Source organism: Vombatus ursinus, unplaced genomic scaffold (assembly GCF_900497805.2).
Source record: "Vombatus ursinus unplaced genomic scaffold, bare-nosed wombat genome assembly UNPS02013950.1, whole genome shotgun sequence".
In the NCBI taxonomy this organism is placed as follows: Eukaryota; Metazoa; Chordata; class Mammalia; order Diprotodontia; family Vombatidae; genus Vombatus; species Vombatus ursinus.
Window position 1 is genome coordinate 1,317,816 of NW_020953728.1, and position 24,926 is coordinate 1,342,741.

Below are 24,926 nucleotides of genomic sequence, written 5' to 3' on the forward strand. Positions count from 1 at the left end.
GGGGGGGGGGGGAGGATATCCTGGAATAGCGCTTTGAGCATTTGAGAAGGAATATCCCAGTTCCTTAGAGGTACCCCTAGAAGCCTATGGCACAAGAGAACAGTGACCCCACTGTTCCCAATCCTGCTTATCAATCAGTGTTGAGGGAGGCTGTGCAGAGGGAGGCTTAACCCAGTCTGCAGGTTTTGTATTACCTGCTAACCCTCAAATACCAGGTCACTCCCTACAGGCAATTGGGGAGGAGCTGAGATGCAGTGGCCCATCCCCTTTTGCAGATGTGGACCTACCTGAATTGTTTTTCTCTCACTAAAAAGTTATCAATAAAAGCTGACTCCATCTTGAGTTCCTTGCTGATTTCTAGTGATCAGACTATCAACATGTTGCTACCTTGATGTATTTTTAAATAAACTCCTTTTACTTCTCTTTTTTCTATTTTGCCTCATTAATCAGAGCAAAAGCCAAAACAAAGAATTTTCCTTTTAACAATACGTACCTGACCCTGCTCTGGAAGGATACAAGAGGACTTGTTGCGACAGAAAAAAATAGGCTACATTTCCATTATAACCAAATGTTTATTTTTACACTAATCTATTTACTTAATGAAGCTAATCAAAGAGATTAAAAACAAAAATCTGTAAGTTCTACATGTATAATTGTTCTGATATTTGTCAGAACATTACATCTCTAAAAATAATAGACCAAGTTCCTTATATTTACCTGTATATTTTCCTTCCTCAAATAAATATCCTCCTTTAATTTAAAAAGGAAAATTTTGGGGGAATAATTTCTCTGGCTTACTGATGTGTTTTGTAGCAGTAGTAGAGTACCCTTGAAAGTTTGATAAGAGTAACTGAAGAAGGTATTTTGTTTTCTGAATATAAAAGAAAAAGTGCTCCAGCATTGTTCTTACTTTAAATGTTCTTACCAAGCTTTCAAAGGACTATATTGTTGGGGAAATAATTATTCAGATGAAAGTTCTTGGAGCCCTTATATTCATATGACAATATCTGTAGCAATTTTCTTGTGAAGTTATTTGTTTCTCCTTGCATTTTATCAGCAAAGTATCTGCTAAAAGGGGGAAATTATAACAAATGAATAATGGTACTAGATGTTTACATCTATGGCTTGAATCAAACACTAGATACCAAAGAATGCAGTTCTTTCTACAAACTGCCTATGAATGAAAGGAGGTATACAAATTTGAGCATTCATTCATCAAATATTTAACATCTGTGCAACATACTACAAAAGACACAATTGTTGCACAGGACATGGTCTCTGTCCTTGAGAAACTTAGTCTAGTAGTGAAGATATTACTCTTAAATGCAGTTAAGTACAGTAAGAATGGTACAGAGTGCTAAAGGGGTCCAAAGCAAATCACAATTTCAAAAGACCAAAGCTGGTACTTTTGTATGCTAATCACTTCTTGTTAGAGAGGTGATAGATTTAAAACTTAGAATGAGACATACATTTTTATACATGGCCAATTTTAGAATTTGTTTCACTTGATTATCCACATTTTTATGAGGGTTTTGTTTTTATTTACTTTATTGTTTGACAGATGGGTGGTGGAGAAAATAAATGATTATTAATGGTAAAAATAATAAAATAAAATCTAAAGTAAAGGAATCCAAAGGGGGTAGGTATCACTGGAGCTCAAGAACCATGAAAAATATATTAGTACAATATTAAACAGGAGACAAAAGGATCTTCACTGGGCACTAAAGGTACACTTGGGGTTAGCAAAAGAAGAAAAGGGATGTAGAATAGTTGATGAGAACTAGAGATTGACATGGTAGATTCAAATGGGCAACCATAATATTTAAAACAAAACAAAACAAAACAAAAAACTCTGGGCTTGAATCAGAAGATCAGAGTTTGAGTCCTGGCTTCCACAGTTACCAGTCACATAACCATGGGGAATTTACCTGAACACCTCTGAGCCTCAGTTTCCTAGTGTGTAAAAGGAAGGATAACATTTGCACTAAAGATCTCACCAAGTTGTGTTTGGGAGAGAAGTTTGTTAACCTAACAGCTCTACATAAATGTGTTAGTTTATCACATACCCAATGTGATCTAACCTCTGGCTGGAACTACTACTAGTTAGGCCTACCAAACAGCTATAAATCTGTAAAGCTGTATCTGCACGCCCCCTTCGCCTTATAATCAGGGTCTAACTTCCAACTCCCCCTTGTTTCTAAATCCTTCTCTCCAAGGCGCTCAAGGTTGTCGATGCTCTTCTTCCTTACTCTCGGGCTTAAGCGAACTCCCTACCCCTCCAGAAGGGTCTCCGGACCGCCTCGCTCCCTTGCCCCGCTCTTCGCCCTACACCCTCGGCAGACGAGGAGCGCAGCAGTCTGCACAGCAGGCAGACCCGCCCCGGACAGACCCACAGGGAAGCGCTGACCTTCCGCTTCTACCGTCCTCTCTGCGCGCATGCCTAGACTGCCTCAAAGGAAGGAGTTTTACAAGATCGGGAGATGTTTGCCAATTGCTGTGGTTCCAGGCACCTCCCTTCCGAGGGCAGGGCTAGCCAGCACAGTGGTAAAGTTTCAGCTTTTGGGGAGCCAATGCGGAAGGGAAATGAGGGCTCTTAAGCCAGGTCGCGGCTCTTGTCTCCTGGGGTTTGGCTCTTCGTGTGGCTCCTGCTGACGGCTGCGCAGACAAAGCTCAGGTAACGGTGACCCCTCCCTCCCGCCGCCGCCGCCGCCGCCGCCGCCGTTACTGCCGCTGCTTCACTTTGTTCGCCAAGAATGGTTACCTGTCAGCCCCGCAGAATAACGCATCTCACCCGTTCTCGTACCATAATTACTCTCCCTGGGTTTTCCGGTTAGCTTTTAACAGTGCTTTGAGATGCCAGGCGGACTTGGATGTTTTTCCATGTCCAGCTTCTGCTCCTTGCGCCTAGCCTCACTTAACCCGAGCCTGAAGAAAGGTATTCCTGGCCAAATGAGTGAGTGCTGCTCTCAGTCACAGGAACTCGGTTTTAATGATAGTAGGGAATTAGGCCCACGAAACAGACGCCAAATTAGGCAGGAGCCTTTTTACTTCCGGGTCAATTCCTGCGCTGATGCTTCAGCCGGAATTGGCAACACGTTCCTCATTGCCTAAGTAATTGAGATTTGGAATTACAAAATGCGCCAGTTTCTAGTGACCCTGGATGCAGCTTTTTGACCAGTACAAGTTTTACAGAGCAAATCCAAATTGTTCTGTGAAGTGTGGATTCAGTCAAAGGGCAGCACTTGAGGACTGAGAGGACCACATGTGGCCTGGAGGCCGCAGGTTCCCCGCCCCTGTCTTAGATCATTGTTTTGTTGAGAATAGCCAAGTCATTCACAGTTCTTCATTGTAAAATATCGTTTTTACTGTGTACAATTTCTTTTTCCAGTTCAGCTCACTTCACTATGTATCAGTTCATGTAGGTCTTTGTAGGTTTTTATGAAATCATCCAGCTAATCATTTCTTTTAACACAGTAGTGTTCTATCACAATCTCATACCACAGCTTGTTCAGCCATTCCCCAATTAATGGGTGTCCCCTTAATTTCCAATTCTTAGCTGTTGTGGTCTAGGGATGCTAGGAACCCCGCAATTCCGGGGCAAAAGACACAAGTCTTGCCTGGAAAGAATTCCACTTGACCCTTCTTTCAGTCAGAGACAGGGTTTATTAATACACTGGTTGAGGTGGGCAAGATTTTAAGAATCCCTGCTATTGGCCAGATTTTTGGAATCAAAGCCATTGTCCAGATTTTAGGAATCAGAGCAATTTAATTGGGAGCAACATAAACCTTATGAACAGAAAGACTGTGGGAAGATGTGGATGTGATTAAGGAGTGACCTATAGTTTTGGGGTGATTGGGAGGTAACAGGAAAGGGGTGTAGATGGAATTAAGGGTGGGAAATGGCTGGGGGTGATCTGCTCTGTAATGACAACGAAGGGCTGAGCTAGGTTAGAGGTAACAGAGAATTGGAGATTGGGTCAGGGTCAAAGCCAAAATGCCAAGACAGTTGAGAGGATTATTAACTGGGAAGGGCAGGGTCCATGGCTTTTAGGAGTCCATTATTAACGTCCCACCATAGCCACCACAAAAAGAGCTGCTCCTTTTTTGTTCAAATAGGTTCCTTTCCCTCTTTTTTTTTTAATATCTTTGGGATATAGAGGTAGCAGTGGCATGGTTGGATCAAAAGGTGTGCACAGTTTTATAGCCCTTTGGGTATAGTTCCAAATTACTCTCCCAAATGGCTGGCAGTTCACAACTACATTGGGGTCCCAGTTTTCCCACATCCCCTCTGATGAGGTTGGAATCTGAGCCCCAGAAAGGAAAAACTCTGGCCCCAGACCATTTCCCACCCTTGGTAATTCTATTACCTCATTGACTCTGTACTTTCCCTCTAACCTCCATGAAGGAAGATTCAGAGGTGCAGAGGGAAGGGAGTAAGTAAACCTCAGGGAACCAAAAAGCAACTGCAGTTTTTCCCAATTTCCTAGTACGAGGGAATTAACAGATATACTTCCGGATAGGGCTTCCATCCTTGTCCTTTATGCTGTAGAAGTCATACCCAGATCCATGGACTTGAACCAACCCAGAGGACCAAGAGCCTGAGAGCGTCAGGCCCAGTGCTGGACAGCCTCATAACTGTCTGCCACAAAAGCTCCTCCAAGCCTTGGTGCTTGGAGAGCAACCCAAACTGCAGAGCAAGAAAGGAGGGGAGGGAGGCTTACATAACTTCCAGTCTTGGCTGGAGAAGAACTTGGGGTTAGGCAGTTTCCCTGTATGGGCCACCAAAATGATGTGGTTTAGGGGTTCAGGGGTGCTGGGACCCCAAAATCACAACATGCGGGTCCTGCCCAAAAGAATTCAACCCAAGCCTTCTTTCAGCCAAAGACCAGGTTTATTAGAACATCCATCATATTGGGCAGACTCTTAAGGAGTCTGAACATGGGTAAGCAGTGGCTAGATTTTAAGAATCTGAGCATCTTAATAGAGACAAGATGGACCTGATATACAGAAAGACTGAGGAGGGATCTAGCTAGGAGTGGCCAAGTAGTCCATGAGGTAATAGAATTACCAAGGGTGGGAAATGGAGCCTAGGTGGGACCAAGGGTGGAAAATGGCCTGGGGCCATAGGGAGGCAAGACAATGGAGGGGAGATTGGGTGTAGCCACAAGGAAAGACCAGTTGATGGGACTATAGCTACCAGAGATTTGGTCATGTGGGAAAGTACAGAGTACATGAGGTAATAGAATTACCAAGAGTGGGAAATGGTCTGGGGCCATTTCCCCTTTCACTCATTTTTCAACTATTTCCCTTTCAAAGTGGTTTCCCTTGACACTCGACCTCAAAGCTATCTCTGGGGCTCAGATTCCAACCCCATCACCTCCAGCATTTATCTTTTTCCTCTTTTGGTCATATTTGTCATCACAACATAGTTGTCATTTTGTCATTATCAATCTGATAGTTGTGAGGTGGTATCTCAGAGTTGTTTTAATTTATATTTCTTTAATTGATAGTGATTTTGAGCATTTTTTCATATGATTATACATAGTTTTGATTTCTTTGTATGGAAACTGCCTGTTCATATCCTTTGAACATTTATCAACTGGGGAATGATTCCTCATCCTATAAATTTGACTCAGTTCTCTATATATTTGAGAAATGAGGTCTTTATCAGAGATATTTGCTATAAAAATGTTTTTTTTTTTCAGTTTTCTGCTTTCTTTCTAATTTTGGTTGCATTACTTTTGTTAGTGCAAAAACTTAAATTTTATGTAAGCAGATTATCCATTTTACATTTTGTAATGCTTTGTATATCTCCTTTGGTCTTCAATTCTTCTCTTATCCATAGATCTGATAGGTAAACTATTCGATGCTTTCCTAATTTGCTTATGGGTATCATCTTTTATGTGTAAATCATACACCCATTTTGACCTTACCTTGATATATAGTGTGAGATGTTAGTCTATACCTAGTTTCTGCCATACTGTTTTCCAGTTTTCCCAGCAGTTTTTGTCAAATAATGGGTTTTTACCCCAAAAGCTTGGATCTTTGGGTTTATCAAACACTAGATTACTATGGTCATTTACAACAATGTATTGTGCACCTAATCTATTCTACCAATCTACCATTCTTTCTTAGTCAGTTACCATACTGTTTTGATAATTGCTGCTTTATAATACAGTTTGAAATCTGGGCCACCTTCTTTCACATTTTTTTCCATTGATTCCCTTGTTATTCTTGACCTTTTGTTCTTCCAGACGAATTTTATTGTTATTTTTTCTAACTCTATAAAATACTTTTTTGATTTTGAGTTTGTTTGGTATGGCATTGAATAAGTAGATTAATTTAGGTAGAATTGTCCTTTTTGGACAATGTTGGCTTAGCCTACCCATGAGCAATTGATATTTTTTCAATTGTTTAGATCTGACTTTATTTGTGTGAAAAGTGTTTTGTAATTGTGTTCATATAGTTCTTGGGTTTGTCTTGGTGTGTAGACTTCCAAGTATTTTGTATTGTCTTCAGTTATTTTAAATGGAACTTCTCTTTCTATTTCTTGCTGCTGGACTTTGTTGGTAACATATAGAAATGCTGATGATTTATGTGGGTTTATTTTGTATCCTGCAACTTTGCTAAATTTGTTTGGTCACTATGCCAAGGGAAAACAAGGGTGGCCTTCCTATGATTAAGCAAGTAAACTTATGATCTGCAACTTATAGCTCTAGGGCCAGATATACAGAACTTATAATCATTACCCCTATAGAATCATATCAGATTGTTTGATTGATAATGGATTGGAATAGAGTAGGGGTCCTCAATGAATCAACTTTCTTGGCTGTTACTGTATACACTGTTCTCTTGGTTCTGCTCATTTCACTCTTCGTTATTTTGTGCAAGTCTTTCCATGTTTTTCTAAAATCATTGAGCTCATCATTTCCTATAGCACAGTAGTATTCCATCACAATCACATACCACAACTTGTTCTGCCATTCCCCAATCGATAGGCATCCCTGCAATTTCCAGTTCTTTGCCAACATAAAGAGAGCTGCTATAAATATTCTAGAACATATAGGTTCTTTTCCTTTTTTCCTAATCATTATGACAATAAATTGTTTTGTTTTCTTAATTGGAAAACTTCATATTCTTTGACCATTTATCAATTGGGAAATGAAGTGTATTCTTATGTATTTGAATATTATATATTTATATGTGCTGCATTGTCAATGAACTCCATCAAAATGTAGTTACCCTGTTTATCCCTGTCAGTTAATCTATTTTAGCCATAACTTTGTCTGAGATAATAATAGCCATTCCTGCCCCCTCTGCACCAGCTGAAGCACAACAAACTCCACTCCAACCCTCCACCTTAACTCTGTGTCTACCTCACATTCCCACATGTGCCCACTGCAAACTCCTGGACTCTGACCCTCAGTTCATTCTGCTGTCTGCCATCTGCGTCTGTTCAGTGAGCTCATCCCACCCACGCTGAAAGCCACAATAGCTATTTGTGAATTTCCCTCCATCTTATTTTTACTCACTGTTTTCCTTCTCAGCTTCTCTTTTCACCCTATTTCTGTTACTTTATCTCCTCCCCTTACCCTCCCACTCCACATTCTACCCTTGTATCCAAAAGTCCTTTCTCTCCCCTATGTCCCAGTTTTCTCACCTCTCTAGAAATTCAGAAGACTGCTAAACCTCTTCAAATATATATATATACATATACATACATTGTTTCCTCTTCAACTCAGATTAGACTAAGGTTCCAATATTACCAGCTCTCCCCTCCCACCTGCTTCCTCTATATTAGTTCTTCCTTTTATGCCCATTTTTATGACATAATTTCTCTTTTTAACCTTTTTCTACCCAGTTTTGTTTTTTTAGAATCACCTCATCATCCACAACACAGCCTCAACTTTGAAACTACCTTAGTAATGATAACATTTTTAAGAATAATATTCCTAATAATAACAAATAATTACTAATATTAATAGCATTTTAATTTATCATAAGTAAACAGTTTGACCTTAATCAGTGCCTTATAATTAGTCTTTAATTATTTCCTTATATTTCTTATATATCTTTTATATCAAAATTTCCATTGAATTCTGATCTTTTTGTTATAAATACACAAAAGTTTTTTTTTAGTTTATCACATGCCCTTTTTTTCATCCAGTTTTGCTGGATAAGTTATTCTTAGATGCAACCCCAGCTCCTTTGCTCTTCAAAATATAATATTCCAAGACCTGTGGTCTTTTAGCGTAGAAGCTGCTAGGTCTTGTAAAATCCTGGTTGTTTTTTCCACAGTATTTCAATTGTTTTTTTTTTCTTTTTGCTTGCAGTATTTCCTCTTTAAGCTGGGAATTTTGAAACTTGGCTATGACATTCCTGTAAGTTTTCTTCCAAGGATCTTTCACGTGGTGATTGGCGGATTCTTTCTATTTCTGCTTTACCTTTTTGTTCTAGAACTTCAGGGCAATTTTCCTTAATAACTTCTTATAAATTGTATCCAGATTATTTTTATTTTAGTTTTTTTTTTTTTTTTTTGGTGAGGCAATTGGGGTTAAGTGACTTGCCCAGAGTTACAGGGATAGTGAGCCCAGATTCATTTTTTGATCATAACTTTCAGGTAGTCCAACAATTATTATGTTGTCTGTCCTTGATCTGTTCTCCAGATCAGTTGTTTTTCTAATGAGATATTTCAGATTCTCTTCTATTTTTTTAGTTTTATTATATCTTGATGTTTTAGAATGTCATTCTATTCTACTTGCCCAATTCTAGTTTTCTTTTTCTTTTTTGAAAATTTATTTATTTTTAGTTTTCAACATTCACTTCCACAAGATTTTTGAGTTCCAAATTTTCTCCCCATCTCTCCCCTCTGCCCACCCCAAGACAGTATGCATTCTGAATACCCCTTCCCCCAATCAGCCCTCCTTTCTGTTACTGCCCCCCTTCTCTTATTCCCTTCCCCTTCTATTTTACTTTAGGGCAGGATAGTTTTCTATACCCCATTGCCTGTATATCTTATTTCCCAATTGCATGTGAAAACAATTTTTAACATTTGTTTTTAAAACTTTGAGTTCCAAATTCTCTCCCTTCCTCCCTCCCTTCCAACCCCCCCACATTGAGAAGGCAAGCAATTCCATATAGGTTATACATGTATAATCATGCAAAACACTTCCGTAATAGTCATGTTGTGAAAGACTAGCTATAATTCCCTCTATCCTATCCTGTCTTCCTGTTTATTCTATTCTCTCCTTTGACCCTGTCCCTCCTCAAGTATTTGCTTCTGATTATCCTCCCCCATAATCTACCCTGCCTTCTATCATCTCCCCTTCCCTTATCCCCTTTCTCCTTATTTTCCTGTAGGATAAGATAGATTTCCATACCCAATTGAGTGTGTATGTTATTCCCTCCTGAAGCCAAAATCTGATGAGAATAAGATTCATTCATTCCCTCTTACCTCCCTCCTCTTCCCCTCTACTGTAAAAGCTTTTTCTTGCCTTTTTTTTGAGATAATTTACCCCATTCTACCTCTCCCTTTCTTCTCCTCCCAGTACAATTCTCTCTCACCCCTTAGTTTTGTTTTTTACATATCATCCCTTCATATTCAACTTACCCTGTGCCATCTATCTATCTATCTTTCTATCTATGTATCTATCTATCTATCTATCTATCTACCTATTCCCTCTAATTACCCTAATACTGAGAAAGGTCTCATGAGTTACAAATATCATCTTTCCATCTAAGAATGTAAACAGTTCAACTTTAATAAGTCCCTTATGATTTCTCTTTCCTGTTTACCTTTTAAGTCCTGTATTTGAAAGTCAGATTTTCTATTCAACTCTGGTCTTTTAATCAAGACTACTTGAAAGTCCTCTATTTCATTGACTCCATTTTTTCCCCTGAAAGATTATACTCAGTTTTGCTGGGTAGGTTACTTTTGGTTTTAATCTTAGTTCCTTTGACTTTTGGAATATCATATTCCAACCCTTCTGATCCTTTAATGTAGAAGCTGCTAAATCTTGTGTTATCCTGATTGTGTTTCCATAATACTTCAATTGTTTCTTTCTGGTTGCTTGCGATATTTTCTCCTTGACCTGTAAACTCTGGAATTTGGTTATAATATTCCTAGGAGTTTTCCTTTGGAGATCTCTTTTAGGAGGTGATCAGTAAATTCTTTCGATTTCTATTTCACCCTCTGATTCTAGAATATCAGGGCAGTTTTCCTTGATAATTTCTTTCTTTCTTTTTTTTGGGGGGGGCCCCCACGAGGCATGGGGTTAAGTGACTTGCCCAGGGTTACACACAGCTAGTAAGTGTCAAGTGTCTGAGGCTGGATTTGAACTCAGGTCCTTCTGACTCCAGAGCCAGTACTCTATCCATTGCACCACCTAGTTGCTCCTGATGATTTCTTGAAAGATGATGTTTAGGCTCTTTTTTTGATCATGGCTTTTAGGTAGTCCAATAATTTTTAAATTATCTCTCCTGGATCTATTTTCCAGGTCAGTTGTTTTTCCAGTAAGATATTTCACATTGTCTTATATTTTTTCATTCTTTCGGTTTTGTTTTATAATTTCTTGATTTCTCAAAGAGCCATTATCTTCCATTTGCTCCATTCTAATTTTTAAGGAATTATTTTCTTCAGTGAGCTTTTGGACCTCCTTGTCCATTTGACCAGTTCTGCTTTTTAAGGCATTCTTCTCATTGGCTTTTTGGACCTCTTTTGTCATTTGATCTAGTCTATTTTTTAAGGTGTTATTTTCTTCAGTATTTTTTTTTGGGTCTCCTTTAGCAAGCTGTCGACTCATTTTCCATGATTTTCTTGCATTATTATTTCTCTTTCCAATTTTTCCTCTACTTCTGTTTCCTTGCTCTTCAAAATCTTTTTTGAGCTCTTCCATGGCCTGAGACCAATTCATGTTTTTCTTGGAGACTTGGGATGTAGGAACTTTGACTTTGTTGTCTTCTGCTGGTTGTATGTTTTGATCTTCTTTGTCACCAAAGTAAGATGCTGTAGCCTGAAGTTTTTTACTGTGTTTGCTCATGTTCCCGGCCAATTACTTGACTTTTAAAGTCTTTGTTAAGGTAGAGTTCTGCTTCCATTGTGGAGGGTGTAATGTCTCAACGTTCAGGGGTTTTTTGCAGATGTTTTCAGAGATACTTCTAGGCACCTGTAAATTTTCAGTTCTTCCAATGTGGTATGATCAAAGGCGAGGTGTTTACTGCTTTCCTGGCCTGTGCTCTGGTCTATGAGTGACCACAAGCACTCTTTTCTGCCTTGGTACTGTGAGGAGGATTCCCTTTCAACTGTTGCCTCAAGCCCCAACACACCAGCGCTCCTCCTCGCCCCAGGACTGCCACCCCGATCCAAGCAAGGGTTAAGAAGAGAATCCTGCCTCAGCACCAGCAAAGAGATCCCTGCCATTCCCCTCTGATCAGCTGCTTGATACCCCCCCACCATCCATGGGCCGAGTTCTCTAGAAGCAGCTACCACCACTACCATCCTGGGGCTGTGCCCAGGCTGGGACTGGACCACACTTTTCTCTCATCCAGGTCCAACAGACCTTTCCCACTGACCTTCTGAATTGTCTTTGGTGTTTGTAGGTTGAGAAGTCTGGAAACCACCACAGCTGCCGGTGATTCAGTTTCCTGAGGCCTGCTCTGGGTTTGCTCTGGCCCTGCAAGGCCCATGCAGAACTGCGTTCCTCTCCCCCCTGGTGTAACAGACTTTTCATGTCAACCTTCCAGGTTTTCTTGGTCTGGAAATTTATTTCACTGTCATTTTGTGGGTTCTGCTGCTCTAGAATTTGTTTTGAGTCATTTTTTATTTGGAAGGGTTTAGGGGAGAGCTCAAGCTAGTCACCACTTTTACTCTGCCATCTTGGCTCCACCCCCTAATTGTAGTTTTCAAGGAATTATTTTCTTCCTTAAGATTTTGCTTCTCTTTATCTAATTGGTTAACTTTCTTTTCATAATTTTCTTGGATTGTTTTTATTTTCTAATTTTTCCTCATTCTTTCTTTGATTTTTGAATTCCTTTTTATTTTTTTCTTAAAATTTTATCTCTTTTTCTAATCAGTTAACTATCTTTTTATAATTTTCTTGAATTGCTTTAATTTTTTTCTAATTTTTCCTCATTTTCTCTTATTTAATTTTTGAATTTCTTTTAAAGTTCATCCAAGATTTCTTTTTGGGCTTGTGACCATTTGACATTACTTTTTAGGGTAGGAGTGGCTTTTTTTCACTCACTGTCTTCCTCTACTATGAACTCAGATCTTCTTTTATGCCAAAGTAGTTATCAATGGTCAGGTTGTTTTTCCTTTGCTTACTCAATTTTATTTTTAATTTGTCTTATTTTATTTTTAGCAGCTTCTTATTATTATCAAGTTTTGATCTGGAGTTGTGGATATTGTTGCCCTAGGCCTCAAGTCCTTCTTGTTGTTGTTTTTTGAATTTAATCTAGGAGCTCAACCCCAGGGACTTCTCTCTTCCTCCCCTAAACCCCAGCTGCGGTGTCCCCAAAATGTCCTTCCTCCCTGGGGTACTACATTCTCTGGTCTTGTGCTTGCTTCTCTTCGCCCATACCTGGGGATCATGTCTGGTCAGCTCAGCCAGGCCTGGCAGGGATCCTTCACTCTTCCCTCACTCAGCCATGTGCTGTTCTTTAGATGAAAGTTTGTGAGTTAAAAGTTCCTGAGGTGAAATTTCTTGAGGCATAGTCTGCTTCTCTCAGGATCTTTTGTTTGTTGATTCACTGAAGTTGGCCTGAAGATGTTCTGACTCTAAGGCCACCTGGCTTTAATGACTGTCATAGGACCTGTGTTCAGATCCTACCTCCGAGGCTTATTAGCTGTGTAGGCTTGGGCATATCACTTAACCTGGGCCTTAATCTGGGTGTTTTTATCTGTAAAATGAGAGGGTTGGATGGCCTTTAAGGTTCTTTCTGTTTCTAAATCTATGATTACATAATCCAAAGTGCACCGTTGACTACTTTCATTAAATTATGATACTAACTTTTCAATCCTATATGCCAGCTATGCATTTTTTTGAATTGTAATTCCACTGGTAAATTCTATCATCCTTGATGCCAGTTATTTTCATAAACCACATCAGAATGAAACAGACTAGAGAGAATCAGAAATAAAGGAACTAAATAACTCATTGTTAAATAAACTTCAAACAATGAGTTATTTAAGAAAGAATTCTCTATTTGATAAGAACTTCAGGGAAAAACTGTAAAGTGTTCATTCTGGTAGAAATTAGGCTTAACTCAATATCTTATGCAATAAATTAAAAATATTTGTGATCTGAATATTAAAGGCCATACCATTAAAAAAAAGATTGGAAACAAATATGATATTTGATAGATGGTATATTCTTAACCAAACAAGGAATAGAGGTAATTACAAATGATAAAGTAGATAACTTCGATTACATGAAATCGAATGCTTTTTTACAAGCAAAATGTGTCTAGGATAAGAAGAAAAGCAGTCAAATGAGAATAAAATCTGTAAATATTTCTTGGATAAAAATTTGGCAGATAACTCATAGAAATATATGTGTATGTGTTTGTGTGTGTGTTACCCGCAGCATTTCCCCAATATATCAGTGGTCAAAGGATATGAATAAAGTTCTCAAAAGGGTAATTGCACACTATTAATAACCACATGAAAAAATGTATCAAGTCACTAATAATAAGAGAGACAAATCAAAAAAACCCTAACATTACCTTACACTTACCAAACTGGCAAAGATGACAAAAGATGGTCAATGTTGGGAAGGGTTTTGGAAAGGTGGGCATACTAATGCATTGTTGGTATTACTAAACCAAATCTAATAACCTTTTCTCAATCCTCATACTTCTTGATCTTTCTGCCAGTCTTGACACTGCCAATTACTCTCTTTTCTCATTACGTTCTTGTGACACTGATCTCTCCTTGTTTTCCTATCCATTAGACTTTTCCTCTCTATCTCCTTTGCTGGATTGTCATCTGGGTCACACCCACTAACAGTGGGATCCCCTAAGTTTCTGTCCTGGATCTTCTACCGCTATACTGTTTCCTTGGTGATCTCATCAGCTTCCATGGTTTTAATTATCAACTCTGTGTAGATGATTTTCAAATCTGCTTGTCCAGGCCCAACCTCTCTGCTGACCTTCAGTCCATCTATAGCTGTCTATTGTATCTGGATGTCTTGTACATATCTTAAACTTAACTTGTCCCAAAATGAGCTCATTATCTTATCACTCAAACCTTGTCCTCTTCCTAACTTTCCTATTACTTTGTAGGTTACCAGCATTCTCTCAGTTACCTAGGCTTGCAATCTTGGTGTTATCCTTGACTCCTTCCTTACCCATCCCATGTCAGCTCTTTTCATTACATCTCTAGTATATGCTCTGCATTTTCTCTTCTAACACTGCAACCATGCTGGTACATACCGTTTTCAGTTCGTGCTGTCGTAGTAGACTGTTGGTCTGTTTGCTTCAAAAGTCTTGCGCACATTTTACTTTCTAGACTCCTCTTCTAGAAGACATTATGGTATAGTGCATAGAGTGATTGCCCTGGAATCTAGAAGACCTGGTTACAAATCATGTTTCCAACCATGGGTAAGTGTGTTCCTTCCTGGGCTTTGGTTTCCTCCTTTATAAAATAGGGTAATAATACTTACAGTAATTACTTCACAGGGTTGTTGTGAAGCTCAGTTGAAGTAAACTTTGTATCTCAAAAGTCATGTATAAACGTTGTGTTGTTACTGTTCTACTCTGTTTCTAGGTTATGATCATGAGTTAATTAATTCACTGGCCTTTCATTTCAGCTCTGAGCTTAGTTCTTACAAACAGCTGTACAAATAATAGAATCAAGCAGCAAGCTAGAAGTAACAAAATGGGTCATCTTGTCCTTTCTGGCCTGGCTGCAACTCTAGCCATCAAAACTTGACTTCCACCTAGTGGTGGTATATGGTAATTCAGATTATAAAGTTGATGAGTACAGCTTGAAAACAAAAATATTAGAATCTTTAGTTCTCTTGTTTTGCATGGATTCTCTAAAAAACTCCCTTTACAAACTGTTGAAACATTTTAACTGTTCATGGAACTCCTGTGCTGCTGGTCTCTTATCCATTTCCTTTTAATCAGCTAATGTAGAAAGCCTTGGTCCAGATATTTAAGAATCTCTTACCTTTTCTCATCTTGACTTTGTGTACTTGAATATGAGTCAGAACACTGATGATCTATATCTTATAGTCAGTGCATCATTAAGTGACCTCGTATAGTTTTTCTTATTTGCATTGTAAATGGTCTTTTGTCCAAGAGAAAATGAATCAGTCTTGTATAGTTTCTATAAGCAATCAATCTACAAGCATCTACTATATACCAGGCACTGTGCTGGTTTCTGAGTATATAAATACAAAGACTGAAACAGTCCTTATTTTTCTATTAATTTTTATTTTTTCTGATTGAAGAAAATTTCCATATACATAGTAGAACAGAAAAAGAAGATTGTACATGAAACTGTAGATCTTTATTACGTACTGCTTGCTTTTCTTTTTAAATATATGATAAGATCATTCCATAGCTTTCAAAGCTGTAATACTTATCTAGCCTTTCTGGCTTTTTTTTTGGCCTTTCCTCTCCATTAAGAAAAAAAACAAAACAAAACAAGAAAACAAAGCCATATAGTGAAGCAAAGCAGATTCTCACTATTGTTTTCATTTGTGTGTTACATACCTAGTCTGTTCCATTTATTGACTTGTTTTTTACCCAGTACCAAATTGTTGTGATGATTACTGCTTTGTAATATATTTTGAGATATGTAGTACTAATGCCTTCTTCCTTCCCACTTTTTTTTTAATTTCCTGAGATTTTTTACCTTTTCTCAGGGGAATTAAAAATTTTTTTTTCTAGCTCTATGAAGTAATCCTTTGGTAGTTTGATTGTTATGGCACTAAATATGTAAATTAATTTGGGTATTTTTATTTTTATTATGTTGAGTTGTCCTACCCATGTGCAATTACTGTTTCTCCATTTAATTGTGTCTGTATTTTTGTACAGAGTGTTTGCTAGTAGCACAGAGGAACTAGCATAGTTCCTCTATGTGTCGTGGTACATATAAATACTAAGTATTTATACATTCTGGAATTATTTTTAATGAAATTAATTTTTCTGTCTCTTGTTGGTTTCTCTTGGTAGCATATAGAAATGTTGATGATTTATGCATTTATTTTATGTTCTGCAACTTTACCAATTTTTTGTTTCAATAATTTTTAGTCAATTCTTTGGATTCTCTAGATAAACCATCATATTATCTGCAAAAAGTGATAGTTTTCTTCCCTCTTTGCCTGTTTAACAGTCTTTCTTTTCTTTTCTTTTTTTTGTGAAGCAGTTGGGGTTAAGTGACTTGTCCAGGGTCACACAGCTAGTGTCAAGTGTCTGAGGTCAAATTTGAACTCAGGTCCTCCTGACTTTTGGGCTGGTGCTCTATCCACTGCGCCACCTAGCTGCCCCAATGGTCGTTATTTTCAAGGAGCTTATGTTCTATCAGAGAAGAGATCTATGTATATAAAATAAACAGAATAAATATAAGTAGTTAAATACAAGTTAGTTAGATAAAGGAGAGCACTAATAGAGGAATCAGGAAAGATTTGATGTAAAACTTGAATAGTATTTGAGCTACTTGAAGAAAAATAAGAATGGATTTGACGGGTTTGGAGATGAGGAGATAATGCATTGCAGGCATGGGGAAGAACCAATTCATGGAAAAGGGTATAGAATGTCACATGTAAGGAAGAGTGAGAAAGCTAGTGTGGTTGAATAGTTCAGGAAGGAGTATAATATGTAACAGGTCTGGAAAGATAGGTTGGGGCCAGGTTGTGAAAGCTTTTAAAACTGAACAGAGGAGTTTATTTTTTGATCCTACAGGGAACAGGAGGCTACTGGAGTTTATTGAATAAGGGAATAACACTGTCGTATCTATGTGGAAGGTGGTATGTGGAGGAAAGAAAGTTGAGACCAGTATAATAGTAATAATAATAACTAACATTTATATAATGCTTTAAGTTGCAAAGCACTTTATTTGCTCCTCACAACGACTGCTAAGTGATTTACCCAGGGTTATGTGGTCAGTGTGACAAAAATGTCCCTGAATCCTTTCACTAGGAACGGCCAATCACCAATCAACAGCACAGAAAAGGAAATACTGTTATGTATTTTTATTATGTTTATTGTGCTCAGAGCACAGATAATACTGAACATGGACCAGTAAATAAGTCAGTGATTCCTGAGCTTCATTGTGAGTTACCTTATATAGGATTTGGCTACATAAACAGGATGGATAAAATGGAAATTCATAGATAAAAGAAAGGGAAGAAGAGGAAGACATTTCCACATTAGAAGAAGCAGGGAGCTGGTTTTTTAAAACTGGAGCAGTGCTTGTTGTCTTAAGCTTGATTTTTGCAAACTTTAGCAGAGTATGTGATGTACATGTTTAAAGCAAATGGTGTCAGGAAGCCTGAGCCAGAGTTTTTCCTATCACATTCTCTCTGTCCTAGGTCACATTTGTGTATTTTACCTCACATTCTTACATGTTCTATCAATCTCCTCTCTAGATACTTTCATATAAGTTTTTTTGGCAGACATTTCTGATGCAGTTTAGGGGTGCTGGAACCCCCCAAATTTCAGGGTACAGGGTGGCATTGCCTGGAATGAATTCACGCACTCAAACTGTCTTCCAGTCAAGTGTCAGAGTTTATTGTGACACCAATAGAAGCGGGTGAAGTTCCTTAGGGAACTTGCAACCTGATAGGAATGATGTTAAAGCTTGTATGGAAAAGGGACAGCAAAAGAATGCCAAATATGCTAATTAGGTGATGGGGGTGGTGGTGGTGATGAAGGGTTGGGGTGGCGGTGGTAGGAATTTGGGGGGTGGGAGTAGGGAGTGGTCAGTATATGCAAGTAGTCTAGGTGCTGAACTACTGGAATGTGTGGGAAAAATCAGGGAGTCAACAGAGTTAGTTTTGTTGAGGGGACAAGATAGAAGGGTTGCTAGAGCATGGTCCTTGGGAAAATGGTACCTGAGAAAGAGTCCTTGGACCAGCACCCTGCACTGATATCAAATGAGTTACAAGGTCACTTCTGTATGTGCCTGTAACAAGCAGAGAATTTTCTCACGGGGGCCTACTGAGATTAAGGGTGCTTCCAAAGACATAGTCTTTGCCTTTTGGGGTCCAGGTCCCCCTCATCACTTCCACAGGCAGATACAAGTACTGCAATATAATGAACACAATAATAGAGCAAAATCAATATAATAACAATTATTAGTATTACGTAATCCAGAGTTTTCATAATTTCCATGATCAACGTTCCCTGGCAACCAACTCTAGTTAGATATCCATTCATGTTTAAGTTCCTCCAGACCCTTTCCAAACTCCCCTAGATGATTCAGGTACTCATATTAAGGGTTTGGTCAGACACATATGGGCAGCTGGGTGGTGCAGTGGATAAAGTGCCAAGCCTGGAGTTAGGAGAATCTGAGGTCAAATCTAGCCTCCAACACTGGCTTTGTGACCTTGGACCCTGTTTGTCTCAGTTTTCTCATCTGTAAAATGAGCCAGAGAAGGAACTGGAAAAGCACTCTAATAGCTTTGCCAAGAAAACCCCAAATGGGGTCATGAAGAGTCAACAACAGACGTGTGCAACATTCAGTTAATGTGCATTTGAACAGTAAGTTTCTTAGTTCTCTCTTCTTGGGTTTTGCTGTTTTCTTCATGACTTCTTCTGCTTCTGGGAAATATTTTCCCTTAGAAATTCTGTGTCAAAGCGATCAGCCCTTCACCACTGTCTACAAATTGTCCAACTTGATCAAGAGACATACATCTTTCAATCAGCATATCAGTGTGTTTGACTGGAGTGTTAATAGTACCTGGAAGGAGGGAAGAGTTGCAAAGGTATTTTCTTTAGTAGATCAGTTTTCTAGGTTCTGAGCCATTTGTGGAAGTTTTTCAGGTAATGCTGCTTAAACCTGCTAGTGGGGACAGTTAGGTGGTAGAGTAGATGGAGCACCAGCCCTGAAGTCAGGAGGAGCTGAGTTTAAATCCGGCCTTGGACCAAACACTTGACACTTACTAGCTGTGTGACCCTGGACAAGTCACTTAACCCCAATTGCCTAAAACAAAAACAGAAAAAAACCAAACCTGCTAGTGATAAGATTTAGTATAATTTAGTAGGGCCTTAGAAAACCTAATCACATTTGCTTTCCAGTAATTAGTTCATATGGTAAAAGCCAGTACAAACCTTTTGAAGTTAACCTTATAAACACAGAGGTATAGGAAAAAACATCAAATTAAGCTACTTTTAACTCATCAGAAAATTTGGTGAGTTTAAGTTTTCATATAACATTTGTTCTTTTTTTCTTTACCTAAATCCTGTACATGCTATCTGTGGGCTCAAGGAAGAATCTTAAAAGGGCTCTTTGAAGACATGTGTTGTAAAGAGTCCTTCTGTCTCTTGATGTGAGAGATCTAAAACAAACAAAAACATTTTAATATTTCTTTACAACTTAATTAAAGCAATTCTATTTGTGAAATCCTCAATCCAACTTGACTTTATAGACAATTACTAAAACATATCCAAAGCCTGAGTTATTTAGGGATTTGTATGGATAGGCATCTGTGGATATTCAGATGAATCTGAAGGATGTTCACTAGTTCCTTACTACCTCCAGGATAAAATTTAATATATATCATTTTTTAAAATAATTTATTTATTTTTAGTTTTCAACATTCACTTCTATAAGATTTTGAATTTTAAGTTTTCTCTCCTTCCCTCTCTCCCCCCATCCGAGATGCTGTGCAATCTGATATAGGCTGTACTTATACATTCATCTTAAGCATATTTTCACATTAGTCATGATGTGTAGAAGAATTAGAACTAATGGGAGGAACCATGAGAAAGAAGAAATAAAACAAAATGAACAAAAGAAAAGGAGAGCAAATAGTATGCATTCAGATACTCCATAGTTCTTTCCCTGGATATGAGTAGCATGTTTCATCATGAGTCTTTTGGAGTTATCTTAGATCCTTGCATTGCTGTGAAGAGCTGAGTCTATCAAAGTCAGTCATTGCATTGTGGCTGTCACTGTATACAATGTTCTCCTGGTTCTGCACATTTCACTCAGCATCAGTTCATATAAGTCTTTCCCAGGTTTTTCTGAGATCTGCCTGCTCATCATTTGTTATAGCACAATAATATTCCATTACATTCATATACCGCAACTTGTTCAGCCATTCCCCAATTGATGGACATCCCTTCAATTTCCAGTTCTTTGCCACCACAGAAAGAGCTGCTATAAATATTTTTGTACATGTGAGTCCTTTTCCCGTTTTTATGATCTGTTTGGGATACAGACCTCGAAGTGGTATTTGCTGGTTGAAAGGGTATGCACAATTTTATAGCACTGTGGGCATAGTTCCAAATTGCTCTCCAGAATGGCTGGATCATTTCACAACTGCACCAGCAATGCATTAGTGTTCTAATTTTCCCACATTTTCTCCAACATTTATCATTTTCCAGTTTTGTCATGTTAGCCAATCTGATGGTTGTGATGTGGTACCTCAGAGTTGTTTTGATTTGCTATTCTCTAATTAATAATGATTTGGAGCATTTTTTTCATATAACTATAGATGGCTTTGATTTCTTCATCTGAAAAGGAACATAAGGAATAACATGGAATTGTATCTGTATCCCTAATATCTAGTGTATTGCCTGGTGTAATAAAGGCTTATTAACTTGAGTACCTCTTACGTATTTTAATGACTGTATTTGGTGGAAAATGCTTCTCTCTCTCAATGACTAAAGGAGAGAGCCTATATATAAAATGTATCTATCCAAATAAAGGGATATTCTATACTACCAACTTAGACATCAGAAAAGCTAGATGATGGGGTGTTTGTGCTTGGACCGCAGCCCTAGGACCACATTTCTCCACAGCCCAAAGAACCTATCTCTGGCAGTATCTCATGAGTGAGCCCCAGTAAGGCAAACTATCTCTCCCTGTTACAAGAACAAAGTGACATCTGTAGAATTTCCCTTGTATGAATAGTACCATCTTGTATTAGCAGAATTATCATGAACTGATTCCCACAGTTACGGTATACAATACCGTAATACAATACGGTCAAGCTATGGACATCACCTCCTGAGGCTATCTTGTTACAGATGTAGCCGGTCAAAATCACACCCCTTAGAAGTCCCCTTCCCCAGGGTTTCCATTGGTGAATGACGCCTGTGCCCAAGGCACAGAAACTATTTTCCTTTAGGAGCTGACCACTCCTTGACCCCCCCATCTAATTAGCTTGGTAGACGATTTTTCTGAACCTTTTCTATATAAGTTTTAGCATCACCCCTATTAAGTTGTAAGTTCCCTAAGGAGCTCTGCCTACTTTGTTAACATTGTAATACACTTTTTGCCACTTGACTGGAAGACTGCTTGAATCCCCGAATTCTTTCCAAATGACTCTGCCCTGTACCTCAATAGTTTTGGGTCCCTGTACTCCTAAACTGCATCATAGAGATAGGAAATGCTACAAGGTCTTGGATTCTCTGTCTTTAGGTGAGCTTCCCTTACCTCTCAGAGTGACCTGGTTGTCAGATCAACTTGAAATGAGGTTTGGGAGCAGCAGCACCAAAAATGAATTTGGCTTTTCCTTTTTTAAGAAACAAAAGGTCCCATCTATAACACAGGGTTAGTTATATTTCACCAATTTTCTTTGCTTCCCAGAGGGAAAGTTGAGGTAGGTAGAAGCAAATGTGTTAATCTGTACTCTCAGATTAGTTGACAGGGTGAAAAGGGAGAGAAGGAAGTGGTTATCCCTGTTTTCATAGAGATAGGAGTTTTGGCTCCTATGGCCTTGGCCATGAAATAGTCCCAGGGTTCAGTTCTCACTGATAGGAGATTAAGAAATCTGAAAACTCCCAGTGCTTGAGTATATTATGGGAAATGAATAGAGGACCTGTACATTTGTATATATTCTGACACTTTTTTTTGTCAACATCTGCATAGCTACTGTGTGGGATGTGACCTAAAAAAAAAACACTTAGAGGTATCTCAAGGTAGGAACAGAAAGTTTATTTCAATTCTTGAGAATCAGGTGTTCCTTCCACCAGTATGATCTGATGAAGGGAGACAAAATACAGAAGCAAAAAGCCAGTTTAAATGACCCTTATGGAGAAAATTCCCCCTCCCACCAACTATCCAATATTTGGCTTACAATCTAAGCACGAAAATCTATTCCCAGAGACCGAGAACAAAGAAACAATATGCATATCCATCACCTTAGTTTGCTGCCAAAATTAGAATGTGCGATCAAGCTGGATGCTGTTGTGGGAAGGTCACCGTGACTGGAATGTAGCAACAGAATATGGGGGTACAGGGGGGGTTTCAGGCTTGGCAATCTTTAACTACTGATGTAACACTGGGAGAAGGGGGGAACTATAGAAATCTATACTTATCCTATTCTGCTTCCTGAACTTATCTCCAAATTCAGGATAATCTTATCCTAAACCTTAATTACACTGAGAAGTCTTCATAGGGACATCCCACTCAGTTCCCTCCTCTTATTATATTATCTGAAGACTTCTCACACCATTGTTGATACATTTCCTCAATCAATCTGTCTACCCCCTCTTGTATTGCATTTTGTATTCCCTTCTTATGTATTTGCCCATTTCCTTCCCCATTCTCAACTTCTTCTTCTTGATTTATTATAATCTCTCCCTGTTCCTTCAGAACTCGCAACTTGAGTGATATTAGTTAAAACAACTTCATGATCAATATATCCTACCCAGGGTATAAGAAATGCTGTGGTTTTCCTAACCCACCACAAGAAGTTGTCCCATGAACTCCATTTAGTGCGGTATAAAATCTGTTCAGAAGTAATAGTGTACCTGTACATTTGCATCCCAGGATTAATGACACCTAATGTACATGGACCATAATTTTTTTATAGGGACTCAGACATTGGAAGGCATTGAGAATAGTAACCATCCCAGTATCAAAACAAAATACTGATTGAAATGTATCCTTATCCAGTTGTACCTGGAATACTGGGGTGGCATACCTTATAGAGGGATATGGATCTGGCCAAGTGGTGAGGTTCTGTAATCCCCTACATTGTGGTGGGCCACTTCTCACCTGAAGATGCAACTGACATACCCAACAATCCCTTGGTCCAGTGCTAGCCACCGCTTGTCCCAACCATACAAGGGAGTTTTGCTGCCATTCTACTACGGGAGAAATCATATCCACAAGTAGTAAAAATCTTACCAAAGAAACTCCCATGACGTCACACTATAATTACACAATTGGAAAAAAAGAATAGTTATACACAAACAAAAACAAGAAACACAAATAAGAATAACAAGATAAGAGCCACAAAACTAAACCCTCTCATAAGTCACACAGTCACCCTGTATGGGGTCTCCTGAGAAAACTCAGGTTCAAATTTTCAGAATGTTCTGATTCCACAGTCCATACAGTAGGGGGTGCTACTGGTCCTTTTACTCTTGTATGATGAGTCCATCCGTGTTCTTGAGTTCTCACAGCAATGTCTGAAATTAAAAGAATCTGGAACGGCCTGTCCCACAATGGGGTGAGCTTTTCCTCCTTTCATGTCCGGATCAACACCCAGTCTCCAGGCTGGAATCTGAGAGGGGGAGTCTGGGCCACCAGACCTTTACTCTGCAAACTTTAAGATGTCTTGCCAGATTTTGTACATACTCTCAAAGGAATCTATCCTTACGTTCAAAAATTGGATCCCAACTTTGATCATTTCCCATCCCTGGATAAGGGTGGCCATATAAAAGTTCATAGGGTGACAAACCAATGTCCCTACGGGGTTTGGTCCTAATCCTTATCAATGCTAGAGGCAAAACATTTAGTTTAGGGTAAATGGGTTTCAAGCAATTTAGTAAGTTGTCTTTTGATCTCTCGGTTCATTCTTTCCACCTTGCCAGAGGAGGGAGGATGCCAGGGAGTATGAAACTCCCAGGAAATTTCCAAAGCCTGCGTAAGAGACTGGAGAACTTTGGCAGTGAAATGGGTCCCCTGATCCGAGTCAATTCTCTCCACCATCCCACGTCTAGGAATAATCTGTTCAAGTAGGACTTTAACAACTGCTTGGGCAGTAGCCTGTGACAGGGGAAAAGCCTCCACCCATGATGTCAAGTGGTCCACTGCGACCAACAGGTATTTGAGGCGCCTAACGGGGGGCAACTCGGTGAAGTCCACCTGTATATTTTGGTGGTCTGCCTCCTCTCGGTGCTTGGCGTTGGGCTGCCTTGTTTGTCCTGTGACAGACAAGGCAACTGTCCACCAGCTGTTGGGCTAAAGTATACAAGCTGGGAGATACAAACCTGGTTAAAACCGCATCACACAGGTTTTGGACATCCCAGTGACTGCCTTGATGTAAAAATTGTTATATCTGCCTCATACCTGCTTTAGTCAGTACCTCTCGAGCATCGGGTAGAAACCAGTGTCCCTGTTTGTCTTCCTGTGCTCCAAGTTCTTGAGCTTTTTCTTTTCCTTCCTGAGAAAAGGATGGGGAAGGGAGACTAGGAGGAAAAGAAGGGATCAAGACCAACTTTGGGTCACCTTGCTTAAGTTCTCCTCCCCCTGCCCTCTTAGCCTCCTCATAGGCAAGGTGGTTTCCTCTAACTTCAAAAGACATGCCTGGTTGGTGCATGAATCACTCCCACATGAATCACTGCTATAGCTTCAGGTAACAATAAATTTTCTAAAACCTGGGTCACTAATGTTGTATGTGCAGTCTCTTTTCCTTTACTATTTATCATCCCCCTTTCTTCCCATATTTTACCAAACACATGTACCACTCCCCATGCATATTTAGAATCTGTATATATATTCCCTTCCTGACCTTTCAACA

At 39.0% G+C, this 24,926-nt stretch overlaps 1 protein-coding gene across 3 annotated transcripts in view; it reads left to right on the top strand.

Annotated features, from left to right (window-relative positions):
- The first annotated feature begins 1,664 nt into the window (after nt 1-1,664).
- Nucleotides 1,665-24,926, top strand: part of IRAK4 (interleukin 1 receptor associated kinase 4) — a 74,230-nt gene continuing 50,968 nt past the window's right edge. The window contains exon 1 of one of the 3 annotated variants that reach the window (XM_027858945.1): nt 1,665-2,674. The gene's annotated coding sequence lies outside the window, so the exon portion shown is untranslated. The remainder of the gene's footprint in view (nt 2,675-24,926) is intronic. The other 2 variants (XM_027858943.1, XM_027858944.1) reach the window with 2 other exon arrangements.